The sequence below is a fragment of the Phycodurus eques genome, chromosome 3 (genome assembly GCF_024500275.1).
Source record: "Phycodurus eques isolate BA_2022a chromosome 3, UOR_Pequ_1.1, whole genome shotgun sequence".
NCBI lineage: Eukaryota > Metazoa > Chordata > Actinopteri > Syngnathiformes > Syngnathidae > Phycodurus > Phycodurus eques.
In genome coordinates, this window is record NC_084527.1 from 4,768,773 (window position 1) to 4,787,214 (window position 18,442).

The following is an 18,442-nucleotide window of genomic DNA, read 5'->3' on the forward strand; positions in this document are numbered from 1 at the left end:
GATCATTTTTAATTGGAAAAGATATGTTGACAACTGGCCTCTGGTGCTGCTCGACCTTCACAAGCAGATTTGCGTGATGCTGATGAGGCCGCATGCTTCAGTTCACATTTTGCGCGGCATGTGAACAGTGCGCTGCGTGCACACACACACACATGCATGTTCCTCAAACAAATGCATCCAGACCGCTGCACCGTTCCCTGCTCCATCGTGCACAGCAAGCGTTCCAAACAGCACACTGGCTCATGCACAACGCTGAATGACAGAGGAGCTGGCAGCTCTCATGCCAGGCTTTCTTTCTGCTTATTAAAATGAAATAATATCAGTGTCTTTGGTAGTCAGATGGTGTTTAGTTTTTGTAATGCTCAACTTTTCCTTTTGTTCAACAGTTTTCAGTTTTGGTTGTGCATTAAATGTGATGGTAGGAGCTCTTGAGATATAGAAAGTATGCCCCCCCCCCCCTTTATTTATGCCTCATACTTTAGTTGGAGTATATTCTGACACATGAGCGTACTGTCTGAAAGAAAAGAATCATACTTTTATTCATACATTTAGCCCTGTATGATAAGGCTAATCTTGAACTAGGCTGATATTTGTTGAATGTTTGGCTGTAATCTGCAAACATTATTAACCCAAACAACAAAATGCACCTCAGCCTGATGTATTTATGCAAATGTTAAAAGCGTTTAAATTTGGATCATTCTGTTTTCAGGCTTTCTTCTATGCCTCTCTCACGCTCTGCTTTGGAGCTAATTCCAAACATGGAACGTGAACAAAAAGTAAGTGAAGAGCGCACCATGCAACAGGTCCTCGACAAAATCGTTATTTACTCGAAAATAAAGACTACTCAACTGTTTAATTAAAGCCAACTGTTCAGGGTGCTTCATGCAGAGACAACAGCCTGCTGTTTAATGATCTTGTATTGTCTAAAGTGATCCTAGCATGTGGTGTTTAGGATTAGGATCCCCCCCTTCACCCGAGACATCATCTTTATTAACGACTTAAATCCTCTTCTTAATTGATGCGGGTTTATCTGATTCTCAAACGACGCACGCTGGTGAAAACCCTAAACAAATAAGTGCTTGTCAAACCGCGCTAGCTCAGCAAAGCAAAAAGGCCATTTGCAATGATTTTATTTTATTTTTTTAACCTTGTTGGAAATGGATTCAGCTGTTTAAGAGGAGGTTCTGCACTCACAGTGGTGGTTACTGAACAGAGAGAAATGACCCTTGCAAGCGGTAAGTGAGGTTTAGTCAATACTGAGCACTTCTAATGCAAGAAGCCTCATCTCGACAGCTTTTCATTTCACCGCCGCTGTCTCCAGTGCTCGTGCGGCACTTTCCCGCTCGCTCGTGCGCCCGTCTAATGGTGGGTGCTTTTATGATTGACATGCAAACACGCATTTCATTCCTCTCCAACTCTGGACAGTCAAAATGAGAGTGAAGACTGCACAACAACGGCGCTCAAGGATTCAGCCACCTCCTTAAAGACTCTCGAGCCGAGTGGTTGCGCAATCACCTTGGAGCTGGAGCAGTCTTACAGTAGAGGGCCTGCTTTCTGTCTCCTTGCACCAAGGAGGCTGTTTCCAACCCCCCCCCCCCCCCCCCCGCCCCCCCCCCCCCTCCTTCTCACACTGGCCAAACTGAGAAGAGGGTGTCATGTGATACATCTTCCTCTGAGAATTCTTTCCCCCGCAACACTGAGGCAGCTCAGTCATAACAAGTTGCTTCTCCGTAAAGATTCTTTCTTTCATGATGTTGACCTAGAACGTTTGTTAGCAGTTCTTTGTGTGTACAAAATGATCTTAAGGAATCTGTGCACATTCAAACACATGTCCTTGATGGTAGTAAGATAAGTATACAATGCATGGTGACATTTGTGAACATGTTATTTTTTTTTCTCTCGCTCTCTCGCTTGCTCTCAATTTCTGTATGCCTTCCAAAATAAAAAAAAATCTGTTTCTCCCAGCTAAAAACTGAGCCGCCAAAAGGCTCCTAAATCTTCCGCAATGTCTAAAAAAAATAGTTCTTGTGCAAATGATGACATAAGATGGTCTACAAGGCTTGGCTTTGTGCGACTTGCAGTAGTTTGGGAGCAGTTTGTCAGTGAGCGGAATGGTTGTTGAAACAGATCCTAAGCTTGTACGACTTTCAAAGAACAGCAGAGATGTTGGAAACTGCATTAATTCTAGTTTCTTCCTGTTGGTTTTTCATCTGTTTCAGTATGAAAAATAAGGTCTTTTTTCTTTGTTTTTTAAAAAATATTTTTTTAATTTTTTTTTTTTTATATAAACAGTAGCAATGCAGAGATTACTCTTTGGAGAAAAAATGTGTGGCGTGAAAAGTTTGGAGCGGTGGGTCGGAGACAGCGTTGGGGGCGGGGCGTTGGTGGGCGGGAGGTTCTTCCAAACGCTTTTGGTGGGTATCCAAAACCCCCACCCCGTCGGCAACTGAATTTTGTCCTGGAAAAATTCAGTCTCGGAGGGAAAAATTCCCTGTGCATGGTGTCCCAAGAGTCACAATATGCTTCCACTTTTCCATTTTGTTTCAGGCATAATTAGTATATATAATAGATGTGCGGCCATCAGCATTTGATAGTTTAGGCTTTGCAGTTTTTGCACCCTGTAATATTGCTTGATTGCTTTGTTTTATTTAATGAATTAAAGTCTGGCACGGTGTACGACTGGTTAGAGCGTCTGCCTCACAGTTCTGAGGACCGGGGTTCAATCCCCAGCCCCGCCTGTGTGGACTTTGCATGTTCTCCCCGTGCCAGCGTGGGTTTTCTCTGGGCTCTAAATTGCCCGTAGGTGTGAATGTGAGTGCGAATGGTTGTTTGTTTGTATGTGCCCTGCGATGGGCTGGCAACCATTTAAGGGTGTACCCAGCCTCCTGCCCGATGATAGCTGGGATAGCCTCCAGCACGCCCGCGACCCTAGTGAGGAGAAGCGGCTCAGAAAATGGATGGATGGATGAATTGAATTCAAAGTATTTCAAAGTAGCCCATGCATTTTTTTATTTTTCTTTCTGCGGCCCTCGGTGGAAAAAAGTTCAGACACCCCTGATCTGCGGAGGCATTTCCTTTTTCCAACTCTTTCCTTGACTGTCTGACCAAACAAACATTTGCTGAAACCGTCTGCAATCCCCTCTTAAATCCACTCGAGCAAAGAGGTCTGCGATTTGCAGCATAACTGAGCTTGGAGAATTTGCTTTTAATTAAAAGCGAGATCCAATGCGCTTAGTTCAAGTGGGAGAGGAGAAGGGGCAAAAGGTCTCTTTGGATAGAACTGCTAATATTCCGTCAGGCCATGAATGAGGAGCTTTGTTCGTGGTGAATAGTGGAAGACATCATTTGATCCCGCACTGATGGAGCCTCCGCTGCAGAATAATTGCTTCTTTTATACAGCCTTTTAAGAGGCTCGATTCAAGTGATTGTTGGTCAAATGGGCATCTGGCATGTGGATCGAGCGGGAGGTGTGGCAGCCACTCAAGGGGCATGAAACCATCAAGGAATTTATTTGAGCTTTCTCTTGCTGCTTTGTGTGTCATTACGAGCATCCAAGATATTTTCGATCTTTCGATCTCATTTTTTGGAAGTGATGTCGTTTAAAACTTTTTTTTTTTTACCCCTTTTCTCTGCGGCCTCATTGAACTTTGACTTTTGTGCCTACAGCCACAATGAAGCGATTATATTGTCCATGTCAGTTACAATTTGCTGTTTAACTCATTCACTGCCGGCCGTTTCCTGAGCAGGGAACCCCTTGACTGCCATTTTCGAGCAATTTCACTGATTTTGCAAGCCCCACAGAATATTATGTACGATGACGACGTAAACACCAAAACCACCAAATGAAAGATCAGACTCTCGTCTTTCATCAGAAAAAAGTGTGTTTGTAGCTTATACCGTTCTTTAGTAATCAGCAGCCAAATCTGTTTCTGGAAGAAAAAAAAGGAGAAAACCGCCTTTTTGTGAAAGCAGACACATCAAGCAGAACAATGACTTTGACACCAATATTTTTTTTCTTTAGAGAAAATCTCAAACATCTGAACATAAAACAACACTGAGAAAGTACTTTTGACTGAAAAATAATTTATTACAGAATAATGTACTATTACTTTGTAGAGAATTTACATTAGACAAAAATGCATGAACAAATCTTCCAAATTCTCGTCCTCTACTGTTTGCTCAATAGTCCAGGTTTTTATTACCTTGCGCATAAAATCAAAATCTTATTTTATTCTTCTGTTGGCATTGGATAGGGTTGTATGTGCATGTCATTCTCCTTGAAACCAGTCACAACTTCTGCTCGAAGTAGAACCTGTGCAGTTTAGAAATATAACTATTACTATAAAAATATATTGTTGAAATTGCTGTCATGGGACGTGGAGAAAAAAAAGCTTTCAATTACCTTTTTTTTGTCTGCACTGCGTACTGGATTGGGAGTCGAATGTCTGCTGGATGCATAACCTGTAAGTTAAAAAAAAAATATACAATTACTCGAGAATACTTTTTATTGATGACGTGTTTTGCAAGGGTAAAAAAATTACTTCTTCGCAATCCTAAAAGACGCTCGACTCGCGGGTGTTGAATTCCTGCAAGATGGACGAAATGGAAAATTCAAATCAGTGCTGGCAAAAGACGTTACATTTTAATGTGAACTAGTGGGACTAAATTATGTTTTATGTAACAAGGATTGAAGGAGCGTGTTTGCTCGCTAAATGTAGCTAACATGAGCTGCAAACGAGTTACCTTCGTCTTCGCCGGACTTCATCAATCTTCATCGGAGGAAGCTCACCTCAAAAGGGAGTTCACTCTCTGACGATTCCGGATCCCATTTATTCAAATCCTGGTCGGCAGACGATCACCCAGCAAGAGAGGATCTCGCCAAATGTATGGGCCGGCATTTTGCGTGATGGCTTTGTTCCAAAGCGTCATTCCTTTATTCCTTTTTTGAAAAAGATTTTTTTTCATTTTGTCTTGTCTCTTTTCCGCCATTATGCTTGTCTCTTCTCATCGTCTCTTGTACCCCGCCGGCCCGCCTCCTCCTTCTTCTTCCTGTTCTTCCCCTGAGGGAAGGACATTCACCCCAAGGCATTGTTGCCCTGTACAGGGTGCCAATCCTCATTGCAGTTATCCAGTGGCTTGACGATCACACATAAACTGTAGAAGACCCTCCCCCACCCATGCCCATTAAAAAACGCCATTGACGTCTTTAGACGGCATTGGCAGGGAATAGATGGATTCTTAATGACGTCTTTGGACGGCATTGGCAGGGAATGAGTTAATGGAGAGGCATCTTGACCGTGAATCACTCTATTACAAAGCTGTAGCTTAATGTGTCTGTGCAGTGGTCAAAGAGGAGGATTACATTATTTTTAGAGCCTTTAACTTACCTCTTTCGGTGTAAAAGGTCACCATCGATCTTAATGGAGCATTGAGCATTGAGCATTATCGGGATTACAATGAGATCTTCTCCCTGCCATTCTGGGTTTAATTTTTAAGCTTCATAGGCTGAGTTCAAATTGTGTCTGTGATTTGTTCACCCTCTGCAATGCCGCAACGTACTGGTATTTGAATTACCCTCAGGCTTTGGATGGCTGCAACGTGGGTTTAACACTGGAATCACTGTAGGACCACAAGAGAGTTTCTGGAAGAATTTATGAAGAGGTCATGTGCTTCCCTTCTAAAACCTGTTCATCTGTTGCATTATTCTACTAGAAAACGTGCAGACAGACTGGTAACAGTGTCGAGTAGCAGTAAAAAAAAAAAAAAGCCTTTTGTCAAAGGTTCTTTTTCCTCCTTAGATCTTTAAGACCCAACTTTGTTTGCAGGCACTTATTCATATACCAGAACAAATCAGTCGAGCCACTGTTTAGGTAAGCACGGTGGTCTACTAAGGACACCAACAAAAAAAATATTTCATTTTGCTTGTTTATCTCGTCGGTATAAGGGGGTCAGGGTGAGCACGCCCATTTTAAGCGGTCTCAACAGGATTGGCTCCACAGCTGCGGAAGGAGTTATTACAATATTTTTAAGAGTTTTGATGTAAGGATTTGGAGCATAAAACATGTCAGAAAATCCCGGGACTGAAAATCTCTGTTTTGTGATGTAGGCATTCGGCTCCATTGTTGAGTCCTTGTGGAAAATACAGTATGTGTGTGTATGTGTGTGTGTATATATATATATATATATATATATATATATATATGTGTGTGTGTGTGTGTGTGTGTGTGTGTGTGTGTGTGTGTGTATATATATATATATATATATATATATATATATATATATATATATATATTACTGACAGATTGGGATATTTTCCTTTCGTTTCTTTCTAGAGCAGAACTGTCAGAATCAGGCAGTTCAAATAAAGTGTCACAATCACAACCTTCAGTGGGATTTCTATTGTACATACATAATTGTGTGCAGTGAGCACACACACACTGTGGAGGACAGTAGATGTTTAATCTCAAATAGCTCGAAAATGCACAACGATACTTTAAATATTGTCCCATTTAGCTCTCAGCGGTCAATTAATTTAGTTAGTAGTAATGTGACAAACAGAACTATTTATGTCTTTGTTAGCGAAATGATAAGGATATTCTGCTGATGAATAACAAGCACAATGACAGACTGAAGTGGAGGTGAATGCCGTCTGTAGCAAACGTTCCATTAATCTTTGGTTTGGTAGTCAGATTTAATAAATAAATGCAAACACCCTTCAAAGCTTCTGAAAAAGCTTTATTTTTTTATTTTTACAGTGTGTCACAATCTAGAAATTCTTGCAAAAACCATTGACTGATGTGTTTCCTTTTGAGTGGCCACCAGTAATTAAGCATTTCAGGCATCAAGCCAAACACTAATGCAGCGACACACTGAGATCAACCATTTGTTTAATGAAATGACTTGCATGATCTATTGGAGCCAAAATTGCAGCTAAAAAAACTGTACGTTGGTGATGTTTGCCAAAAAGAATGAAGTACATTGGCATTGTGATCGTGTTGTTGTGGGAGGCAGCTATGTTCCCACTCCCGGTTTCAGAGGTCATGCACTTGATAGAGCAACCATCTGCGCTCAGTGAGCCACTTGTGCCTGTTGTGCACATGCTTGGCATCCAGCTGTTTGCTCGCTTTTCATTTTGACATATGGAACTGCTGTCTCATTTTGGATCGCAAAGTGCTTTGTCTTACTGGAGCCACAGTTGAGATTTATATTGTGTGGCCGTGACAGAAAGTTAGTGGTACAAGCTCACAGGGCTTACTTGCATGTCAAAAAATATTTTCCACTGTGAAATTAACTCAACTAAATCATTGTGTCCAGCTTTTAATGAAGATTCCATTTGTTACATTTGTCATTTGAATGTGAAGAACAAGGCCATAAACACAACCCTTGCTACATTTGCTGTCTGGGGAGGAGGAATGCGATCTTCATCTTGATTCGATTTGATAAATCGTGCTAATGCGCATTTGGCAGGCCAAATACACCAGGAGAGTGGGAAGACGGTCCCCAGGGTGCGGAGAGGGTCAGGGCCGCTGGAGCTGTGCTCTTAACTCTTCTGCTGCTGGGCTGCTGAAGACATCCAAATGATACAATCGTTCATTACCTGCCTACGTGTGGCCGCCCGTGCAGCTGATATCTATCACCTGAAAGGTTTGGCATTATACTGGCGTAGCCCTGCGTGTTAACCCACTGATGAGTCGAATGCACACACCCTGCGTGTTAACTATTACTTAAATATAAGGTACGGTATATCTAAAAACAATATCAATTCAACATTGGCTATAGCCTGTATTGTACAGCCATTTCAAATGTCCTATAAAAAAAAAAAAAAAAAGAAACCACTGCTGTTCTAAGTCAAACGGGAAGACCAAGAAACATAATAGCAGTTGACGACAGAAACGTTTTGATAAATGACTGTCAGCAACAACCTTCAGAGTGCCGCTGTGACGCTCTTTAGAAAGAAGAATAGGAAGGCCAGGCTTTGCACACCTTATAATGTCATATTTTGTTATAATATATATGAATTGTATGTTCTGAGCTGTGTATCTGATACAGGTGCATAAACCAGGAAATAAAAGCTGAAATGTTCTCTTTTGATGTTGAACCTAAATAGTGTATTTATAGTTTACAGCAACAATTAAGGAATTGACCTCACCGGTAATATAACTGGCCATGTAAATTTGGACGGGACTGTAAATCGTAGCTCCCCAGCGGTGTTGCAACCTTAACCAAATCACAAATGTTTTAAAAATAGAGACGATCATCCGGTCTATTCTTTGCAGAGGGGGCTTGAGGTCTTGGCTGATGTGAAAGAATTCTTTTTGGGAAACAAATATTTTAGAGAGTAGGAAATTGACAACATCTGTAGATAGATAAACAAACGTATTAATAAACTCCCATGACGAAAACTCTGCAGCTGCTAAATATTTCATTTCACTAGAGGCTATTGTCTCTACAAAGTACTTTCTCCATTATCACATTGTCATTGTACAGTATTGTCATCATTGCTTTCTATCTATCTATCTTGTGTCTCTGTGTTAAATGCTCCGATGTCAAAAATTGAATACACAAACGTACGTTTTGATCACTGTTTCATTGAGATGCTGTCAGTCACCCGAGCGATTTTGTGTTCCCGTGAGCACCGGATGAGGTGTTGATCTGTAGGGCTGTCTTGCTCAACTCTACTCTCCATTCAACAGCGAGTCCCAAGATGGAGACGAATAATATTTATGGTTTGACTTGTGGAAACATTTGGCTGCAGCATGAGCTGAGCTGGATGTCAGCTTGCCCACAAAAGATGAACTTTGACGTTAACTTCCCCTAAATCCTCTGATTAAATATTTGCTGGCTCATTTAATATGAATGTGAATAAATGGTCAGGCAGTGGGTTCATGTCCGTTCCGCTGCAATAATTGCCATGATTTGACAAAAAGACCTCCACGGCACCTTGTCTATTTCATTTCCTCTCTTTCTCTTTTTCTCTCTGCCACAGTTGTTGTTGTCAAAAGTCGTGACTGATTTTTAGTTGCTTTTTTTCTGGATAATTGAATGGAATTAATGTGCGGCACGCTCATAGAGTATGTGCATCTAGTAGCTCACTTGAAATATGTAGGGCTGCAATAAAATGGGCTGCACATACACAGACAGATAATTCCATGAGTGATCATGTCCTTGACGGTTCCCCACTTTCGCCGTCATTGACAAAGCCTGGAAACTATTAGAATACATTAAAGTGTGTCACAGTATTCCTGGAGGATACGGTCGTCTTACTTTGAGGGACCCTGACTTTTTCCAGCAGTGGCAGTGTTATAATGTTCACCTTTCACTATAAAATGTGCCCGCTTCCCTTTGGGCGGTATCATTTGCATTGCTAAGAGCGAAACAACACTACAGAAAAGTGTTGTTTGGGGGTGTGGTTAACATGCTTCCTTCACGTAAAGAAAAATACTTGCAGGATTTGTCAACATTGGTTGAGCAAGGTGTTAATAAACAAAAATACAATTTCAGATTGTTGGTGTTGTTAGGGTTAGGGGTTAGAATTAAAAATTTTAATTATCACAACAGTTGTTAGCATCTTTAGAGTTGTACTTGTTTTTTGGCAACAACAAATAAATGACAGAAAAACATGTCAGACGCAAAACATACCAGAAGGTACCCCAAATGACGGCAACATTTTTTCACCTAGAAATTATTATGGTTGGAAAAACATGGACCCCAAAGCAGACATGACGAGGAGTTTAGCAATCAAACTGAGCTTTATTACAGTCTGGGTGCACGCAAAACCCAAGTAACAAAAAAAAAAAAAAAAAGTGTTCAACGAAAAACAACGAAGAAAAAAGTGTGATGCAACTAAAAAATATGCAGAAGAAAGATCAACAGAAAATCAGGTTGGAAAACAAACAGGTTTTGTCAGCAAACAAAAACTACACACGCAATCAAACCTACACAAGGAATGAAATGCTAAACAGTAGAATCACAGTGGCACTGACATTCAACAAAACAGTCGAACAAACCGTAAGTACAAGTAAACGATGGAGGTAGGCAATGAAATTGATCCGGCACCTTCCTGCTGCTTCAGCTCCACCGAAATAGCCAGCAGACGGTAATCAGAAGCAGGTGCACGCACAAGACTTTGCCCACCAACGGTCACCACAGAAACTGGAGAGATACGACCACAAGCTGTACATGCAGATATACAAATAGGAACATGACAGAAATTCCAATTTAAATACAGTACCAACAATTTACCCTGTATTTTGAGATTGTTGGAATATATCACCCCGACGGAGGGCAGATTAATCAAGTCCTGTGACTCCTCACGCAAAATTCGACATTAAGCCCGTTTGCATTTAGTTTACTAAATCATCATCACATTTCGTGAGGGTCTTGCATGCATGAAAATTCATTTTGGTTGCTGCTGTTTAACAATTTCAAAATTCTGTAAAAAAAAAAAAAAAAAAAAATGTTTATGGCTACTGATTGTATATTTTTGTATTCAAAATCAAATTTGTCGCAATGCTTTCAGTGCTACTGATGACCGTAATATTTCTGGTCACTATAATTATGATACGAAATTTTCATACAGTTCCGTCTTTAATTGGAAGTGAAGGAAAGTTAATGTGGAGCATAGAAATCATAACCAACGGTGATCACGCGGTTGAGGGAATTGAATCCATAGAGGAACTAGCAATAACTCCATTATTTAAGCCTGAGGGACGCGAGTGTTGAGGCTGCAAGGTATGCATGTAGATACAAAAATCCCCAGTTGGGAAAAGATGGCGTGAAGATGATTTAGTGTATCAAAAACTGCAACTCCTTGTGGTAACATTTTCCTAGCCACTACCATATATCCAAGATGGCAACCGCGGGGAGAGCAAAGTGTCCAATTCACACACCACGCTGTCAGTGTGAATCCACTTTTGCGTTCAAACTGGCCAGAGGAAGTGTAAAAGTACACAAATTGAGACAAAGCAGCAGTCTCATCCGAAGTTAAATTGGATTTCATCTTTCTCACTGAGGGATTATGAAATCTGACCGGTAATGTAACTAACCGTGTGTTGCACAAGTAGAGAGGCAAAGTCAATAGCAGTGCTGTCTCCCGTGTTTCTTCATCTCTTTTTACTCTGACGTAGACCGTTTAGCTGAAGCTCTTTATCCTTGCTGAGCTCTGTCTTCCTAATGCAACCTGAAACTTGAAACTCATTTCTTGACCTGCAGGCTGCTACACATTTCCAAATACTGTTTCGGAGCGCATTATAAAGTACAATGTTCGCTTGTATATTTCCATTCACGCTTTCTAACTTCCGAGCCCAACACTGAGGTGTGATTTAGTATCTCTTAAAAAAATAAATAATTTTTTTAAAAAATGACAGGATTTGCAACAATGGCTTACTGTTGAGCTAACTAGTTGGTGTTGGAATGTGAATCATCTTGAAATATTAATCATTTGCACTCAGTGGGCAAAGTGTCAGTACTTTTGCCCAGGGCTGAAAAAGTGCCATGGTTACAGAAAGAGTGTAGGAGTTAGTTTGCAAACCATTTGTACAGCTGTGTTCGATATGTAAATTCATCTCATCATTTTCATTGTTTAGTAATCACTGCCTCAAAGGCTGTTCACATGGAAGGGGTTCATAAATCTTTCCGACAAAAAAAATTATTTGAAGGATCATAGACTGTTTTTACTCATTTAATGGCAGGGAGCAAGATATGATCAATACCTCGCATTGTCGGCTGACTATACTTCAAGCCAGCTGCAAGACAAAGTTTGCACCAGGCCTTTGCAGTACACTACAATGTGCGTGTGTGTGTGTGTGTGCGTGTGTGTGTGTGTGTGTGTGTGTGTGTGTGTGTGTGCGTGTGTGTGTGTTTTACCCCTCGGTTCTTGCAAGGATTAAACAACACAGCACAATGATTAATGAGAGGTGGAGTATAACTCTTTCAACATGTTCGCAAGCTTTGTGCAAACCTACGCGTGATACAAACTTGCTGGAACTGGTTTCATTACGTATGGATGTATGTACTGTATTTATGTATGTATGTATGTAATATATATACAGTATTCCATGTTTGTAAATATGTTAATATGCTATTGCAGCCCACTTAATGTGGTGGTTTTTTTTTTTTTCAGTGCGTGTTTAAGTATTCTTCCTGTTGGTGCCTTTTGTGTGAGTTTATGGATACATTTACATCCAAAAGGTTAGCATGTAGTTGTTCCTAGTCTAGTTTGTGCCTTAGTGTATTCACGCCCTGACAGTGCATTTCTTTTCCATTTCATTTCTTTCATATGACCAAATGAGACTCTAATGGACATTTTATATCCCGCTGCCCTGACCCCACTAAAGTGATTTAGTGACGCAGTGACCTGCGACACTCATCATTTTTAAGTTCAACATTTAGTGTTAGGCATTTTGGAGATGTATTTGACCCCAGAGAAGAGATTTGGTCAGAGTGAGCCCAATTAAAATGCAGACATCAGTAATCAAAGCCCTCGTCGGTGTATGAAAGTCATTCTTCAGGATATACAAGTCAAGTTTAGTCGTTGAGGAGTCAAACAGGGTGAGGGCTGTCTTTGTGCAGACTGGCAAAATAGCATCGTGGGTGGGGGGGGCTGCGGTTGTGCTGATGCCATTGAAGTCTCGGGTGACAAACGCTCTGCGGTTTTTACCCGGGTGGTAGACAAGAGTCACAAAGTTGAGTGTCCCCTCGAATACTCTGGAAAATTCTCAGTGGAGCGTCGTGTTACACCTAACAATTATCGGCTCCCGGACTTCTCTCAGAGCAAAGGACTTCTTTGAAGGAGGCCACCTCCAAATGCATGAATCTGTCTTGAATAGTTATACACACATAACAAGTGGTTGTCGGATTTTTTTTTTTCAATTTACCTATTATACCCCCAGTATACGTGCTGCATTTGCGACTTTTCCACCGACTTAGTTAATGTGGAATAATAACTGTGTGTAAAACAATAAATAATGATTGATTGCTTGCTTGATTCATTGCTAGCTAGCTAGTTAGCTAGCTAGACACATTAGCTAGCTAGCTAGTTAGATACTATACAGTAGATAGATAGACTTACATTTATAATTGACTATAGTAATCCCATCGTGAAAAATATGCAACTACTAAATATTTCAGCCCTTTTGTTTAAACTGAAGTGAATTTTCCAGAGCAAATGAAAAAGTTCACTAGAGGCTGTTGCCTCTACAATGTACTCTCTTCATTATCACATATTTATTATAGTTTTTTTTTTAATATATATTTGAGTGTTTATTGTTTATTTACCTGTGTGAAGCACAGTATTGAGGTACATGTCACTCCATGTAAGTCAAGATGTGACAATTATGTTTGTGACAAATACAAATGAAGTGTGTCTTAATTGACAGAGGTTGTCTGAACTTTGGGAAGGATCTGTAATTCAAAGAATACACAAAAATGGTCAGAAATAGCCATATCCTAATGTCAATTGATAGACTTTCAACATCCTTGAGATGACCAGGTCTAAGATGTGACCGTGAGTGTGGGTTGGACAAATGTGAGGTCAAATGGGTCTAGTATAGCAGAGAGTTCTTTAGATTTTCTTTCGATGTTATTGTCAACATGAATGTTAAAGTCTCCCGTTATGACAAAATAGTTGTAGTCTGTACAAATAACTGACAGCAGTTCTGAGAAGTCCTCCATAAATTTTCTATTTTATTCTAGTTCTATTTCTGAGAAATAATTATACGGTCATTACAGTACTGCAGATGTAATTTTGTTTGGAAATACAGACTGGCTAATTGAAGCGCAGCACAGAACACAGGTCTGGCATTTTCAGTGATTCATCTTACCCTTTTTTTGTTTTGTTTTTGTTTTTTTGGTTTTTTAAAATGTTGTAACTTCATGCCACATGTCCAAAAACACTGGAGCCCCTAACCATTCACGTATTCTATGTAAAACGGCTTTAATTCCCAAGTGGTCAATGGTCAATATTTTTGTGAAACTTCTTGAATTGCAATTCCAATGAAGTTGGGACGTTGTGTTAAACATAAATGAAAACAGAATACAATGATTTGCAAATCATGTTCAACCTATATTTAATTGACTACACTACAAAGACAAGATATTTAATGTTCAAACTGATGAACTTTATTGTTTTAAGCAAATAATCATTAACTTACAATTTTAGGGCTGCAACACGTTCCAAAAAATCTGGGACAGGTGGCAAAAAAAAGAAAGTTGAGGAATACTCATCAAACACCTGTTTGGAACATTCCACAGGTGAACAGGCTAATTGTGAACAGGTGGGTGGCATGATTGGGTATAAAAGGAGCTTCCCTGCATTCAGTCATTCACAAGCAAAGATGGGGCGAGGTTCACCTCTTTGTGAACAAGTGCGTGAGAAAATAGTCCAACAGTTTAAGGACAATGTTCCTAAACGTACAATTTCAAGGAATTTAGGGATTTCATCATCTACGATCCATAAGATCATCAAAAGGTTCAGAGAATATGGAGAAATCACTGCATGTAACCGGCAAGGCCGAAAACCAACATTGAATGCGCGTGACCTTCGATCCCTCAGGCGGCACTGCATCAAAAACCGACATCAATGTGTAAAGGATATCACCACACGGGCTCAGGAACACTTCAGAAAACCAATGTCAGTAAATACAGTTCGGCGCTACATCCGTAGGTGCAACTTGAAACTCTACTATGCAAAGCAAAAGCCATTTATCAACGACACCCAGCAACGCCGCCGACTTCTCTGGGCCCGAGCTCATCTACGATGGACTGATGCAAAGTGGAAAAGTGTCTGTGGTCCGACGAGTCCACATTTCAAATTGTTTTTGAAAACTGTGGATGTCGTGTCCTCCGGGCCAAAGAGGAAAGGAACCATCTGGACTGTTATGGACGCAAAGTTCAAAAGCCAGCATCTGTGATGGTATGGGGCTGTGTTAGTGCCAATGGCATGGGTAACTTACACATCTGTGAAGGCACCATTTAATGCTGAAAGGTACATACAGGTTTTGGAAAAACATATACTGCCATCCGAGCAAAGCCTTTTTCATGGACGCCCCTGCTTATTTCAGCAAGACAATGCCAAACCACATTCTGCACAGCGTGGCTTCGTAGTAAAAGAGTACGGGTACTAGACTGGCCTGCCTGCAGTCCAGACCTGTCTCCCATTGAAAATGTGTGGCGCATTATGAAACGTAAAATACGACAACGGAGACCCTGGACTGTTGAACAGCTGAGCTGTACGTCAAGCAAGAATGGGAAATAATTCCACCTACAAAGCTTCAACAATTTGTGTCCTCAGTTCCCAAATGTTTATTTAATGTTAAAAACACAGTGGTAAAAGATGACCCTGTCCCAGCTTTTTTGGAACGTGTTACAGCCATAAAATTCTAAGTTAATGATTACTTTCTAAAAACAATAAAGCTTTTGAACATTAAATATCTTGTTTTTGTAGTGTTTTCAATTAAATATAGGTCGAACATGATCTGCAAATCATTGTATTTTTATTTATGTTTAACAAAACGTCCCAACTTCATTGGAATTGGGTTTGTAAAAATGGTGTGGCAGTAGCTCATCTGTAGGGACTTGACCTTTGGCCTCTCGAGGCCCACTGTGGAGAAATGCTGTTCAGCATCCTGATTACTGTCAAGGTGCCCTTGAGCACAGCTCAGGGGCGCCGCCACCTTTTGCGCGCCCCATCACTCTCAAATCTCTGCTTATACGCCTGCATGTTTGTGGTCCGGTTATCTATGTGGTATGCAACAAAAATATACACAGTGAGTAGAATCTCCCCTTAAGGGATCATAATGAGTATCAAGTCATCCATTTTCTGTACTGCTTATCTTGTTTGGTTTGTGTGGAGCTGAGGCCTACCCCAGCTGACTTCGGGCAAAAGGCAGACAACATCCTGGACTGCTTGCCAGTCTATCACAAGACTAACTTTCAAGTAAATCAGAACCGGTAGATGCACGTCAAGTAAAAGCGATTTTGTTTTTCAGCTGCATTGGCACATTCCTTTGCAACTGGAACATCACTAAATGCTTGTTTACATTGCTGCGAAATCCACGCTATCCGGACTCCAGAGCGAGCATTCATTTTTTTCTTTGTTGGCTTGTCACTCGTGTAGCTCTGCTGTAGTGGGCCGGGTTTGGTTATCTTGCGAGTCCTTGCCTCCGAGTTCCCGCTTCCTATTATAGCCACGGCGCATATGAGCAACATACCGTATGAGTCACAACGATTTCGAGCCGGCTTCCGGAGGAATAGAAAAGTACTGGTCAGTCCATTCATTCTTAAAAACTGTTTGTGTCACTTTTCCAAACTTTTGAGCAAGCTGTGTCTTCCCATGCAGATCTCTTTCTTCTGATGAACAAAGGGTTTGATTGATCCATTATGATCTCATGATCACAACTTGGGGCAACCGTAATGCTTGTACACAGTCTGCGACAGCGGCCTGTGGGAGAAAAAAACACACCGCGTGACGGCGCACATGACGTCCGCTCGAGGGTTCTTTTCTTAAAATGTTATTTTCTTTCTTTCTTTATTTATTTTTCTTACCTCATTGAGCATTCTGCACTGTGCTTTTACGGTCATCTTTATAGGATAGCTTGGAAGTGAGGCAACAGTGCAGAACTTTCTTCATTTATAAATAATTTGTATAACCGTGGACTAATAAACATCAAACACTTTGAGAGATACTTTTGTAACATTTCCAGCTTTATTCAAGTTTATATATAATATATAATATATATAATGTGATGATGTGTCAACCTGATTGCGATACTGTGGCATGACCTCAAGACAGCTATACGCACCAGACATCCCAGAAATCTTACTGAACTGCAAAACGTTTGGAAAGGGGAACGGTCCAAAATTCTTCCTGATCGTTATGCACGTTCAATCTGCAACTTCAGGAAACGTTTGGTTGAGGTTATTGCTGCCAAAGGGTCAACCAGTTATTAAATCAAAGGGTTCACTTACCTTTTCCTCCGTGTTATTCATTCATTCATCTTCCATTCCGCTTATCCTCACACTGGTCGAGGGCGTGATGGAGCCGCTCCCAGCTATCTTCGGGCGGGAGGCGGGGTACACCCTGAACTGGTCGCCAGCCAATCGCAGGGCGCATACAAACAAACAACCATTCGCACTCCCGTTCACAATTTAGAGTGTTCAATTAACCTACCCTGCATGTTTTGGGGATGTGGAGGAAACCAGAGTGCCCGGAGAAAACCCACGCAGGCACGGGGAGAACATGCAAACTCCACACAGGCTAGGACCGGGATTTGAACCCCGGTCCTCAGAACTGTGAGGTGAATATGCTAACCATTCCATCACCGTGCCGCCCTCCATGTTATTTTCAATAAAAATATGAAAACAATTATTTTGTGTGGTAAGAGTTTAAACAGACTGTTTTTGTTATTCTTGTGATTTAGATAAAGATCAGACCACATTTTATGACCAATTTATGCAGAAATTTAACAAGTTCCAAAGGACTCACATACTTCCCTCCCACTGTAGAACGAAAATAAGCAGCTCATTCATGCACTGATCAGGGCCAAATGTGGGTTCAGTATCTTACTCGAGGTTACTTAAATAGGACTGGAGGGGAACCGCAGTCTGAACTATTGTTGCCTCCAGCTCCCCCAATTAATGATTTTTTTCCTATTCATGTCTCAAAAAAGTCAATAAAAGTTCAAGTGCGCTAATATCTCAGGGCGAATCTTTTTGTTCTCTCATTCATAATCTCACAACACCGCCCAACCCAACAAAGATATCACACTTGCTTAGCTTTTGCACAACAATAACTGGGTTCGTGCATACACTTGTACTAAAGATGTTATAATAATACAGTATATTATTGGACTAAATCATACCAGTTCTTTCACTTGAATAGTTGCAGGGTTTCACTTGTAAAGAGGTGTTTTCACGACATTGCTGTAGAGTTTTAGTTACTGAAATGTTCAAAATGCTTCTTCAGTCGCTGAACGTTATCATCACCTCATCATCTTGACTGAGAATGTTTTTTAATTTCTGCGCAGTCCCACTCCCAAAAGACATTAGTGAAAGTGCCAAAGGGTAGAGTTTTGTTTTTGTTTTTTTCCCTTCCGGCTTAACCCAGTTTATGAAAGACAAAGTACTTGTACAAGTTGAGCTCCTTTAAGTGAAGCTTCCCACCTTTTTGAATAATGACACAGTTTCACAGTTTTTTAAATTGCTTTTATTGCTTACTTTTTGTACTTAGTGTTTGCTCTGCTATTTCACAGGTTGATGCATGTCATTTGGTGCTGCTCATGCGAAAAAGCTCACTGCGCTCCACTTATTTCTCAATTTTTGTGTCCTTTTGCAGATGGTTAGTCACGCCATGACTCCCTTGGATCCCCGTGAAGAACCGTCCACTCAAAGGTGAAAGGATTTCAACTCAAGCACTAAATATAACCCTCTTCCTGTTGCTCAGTGT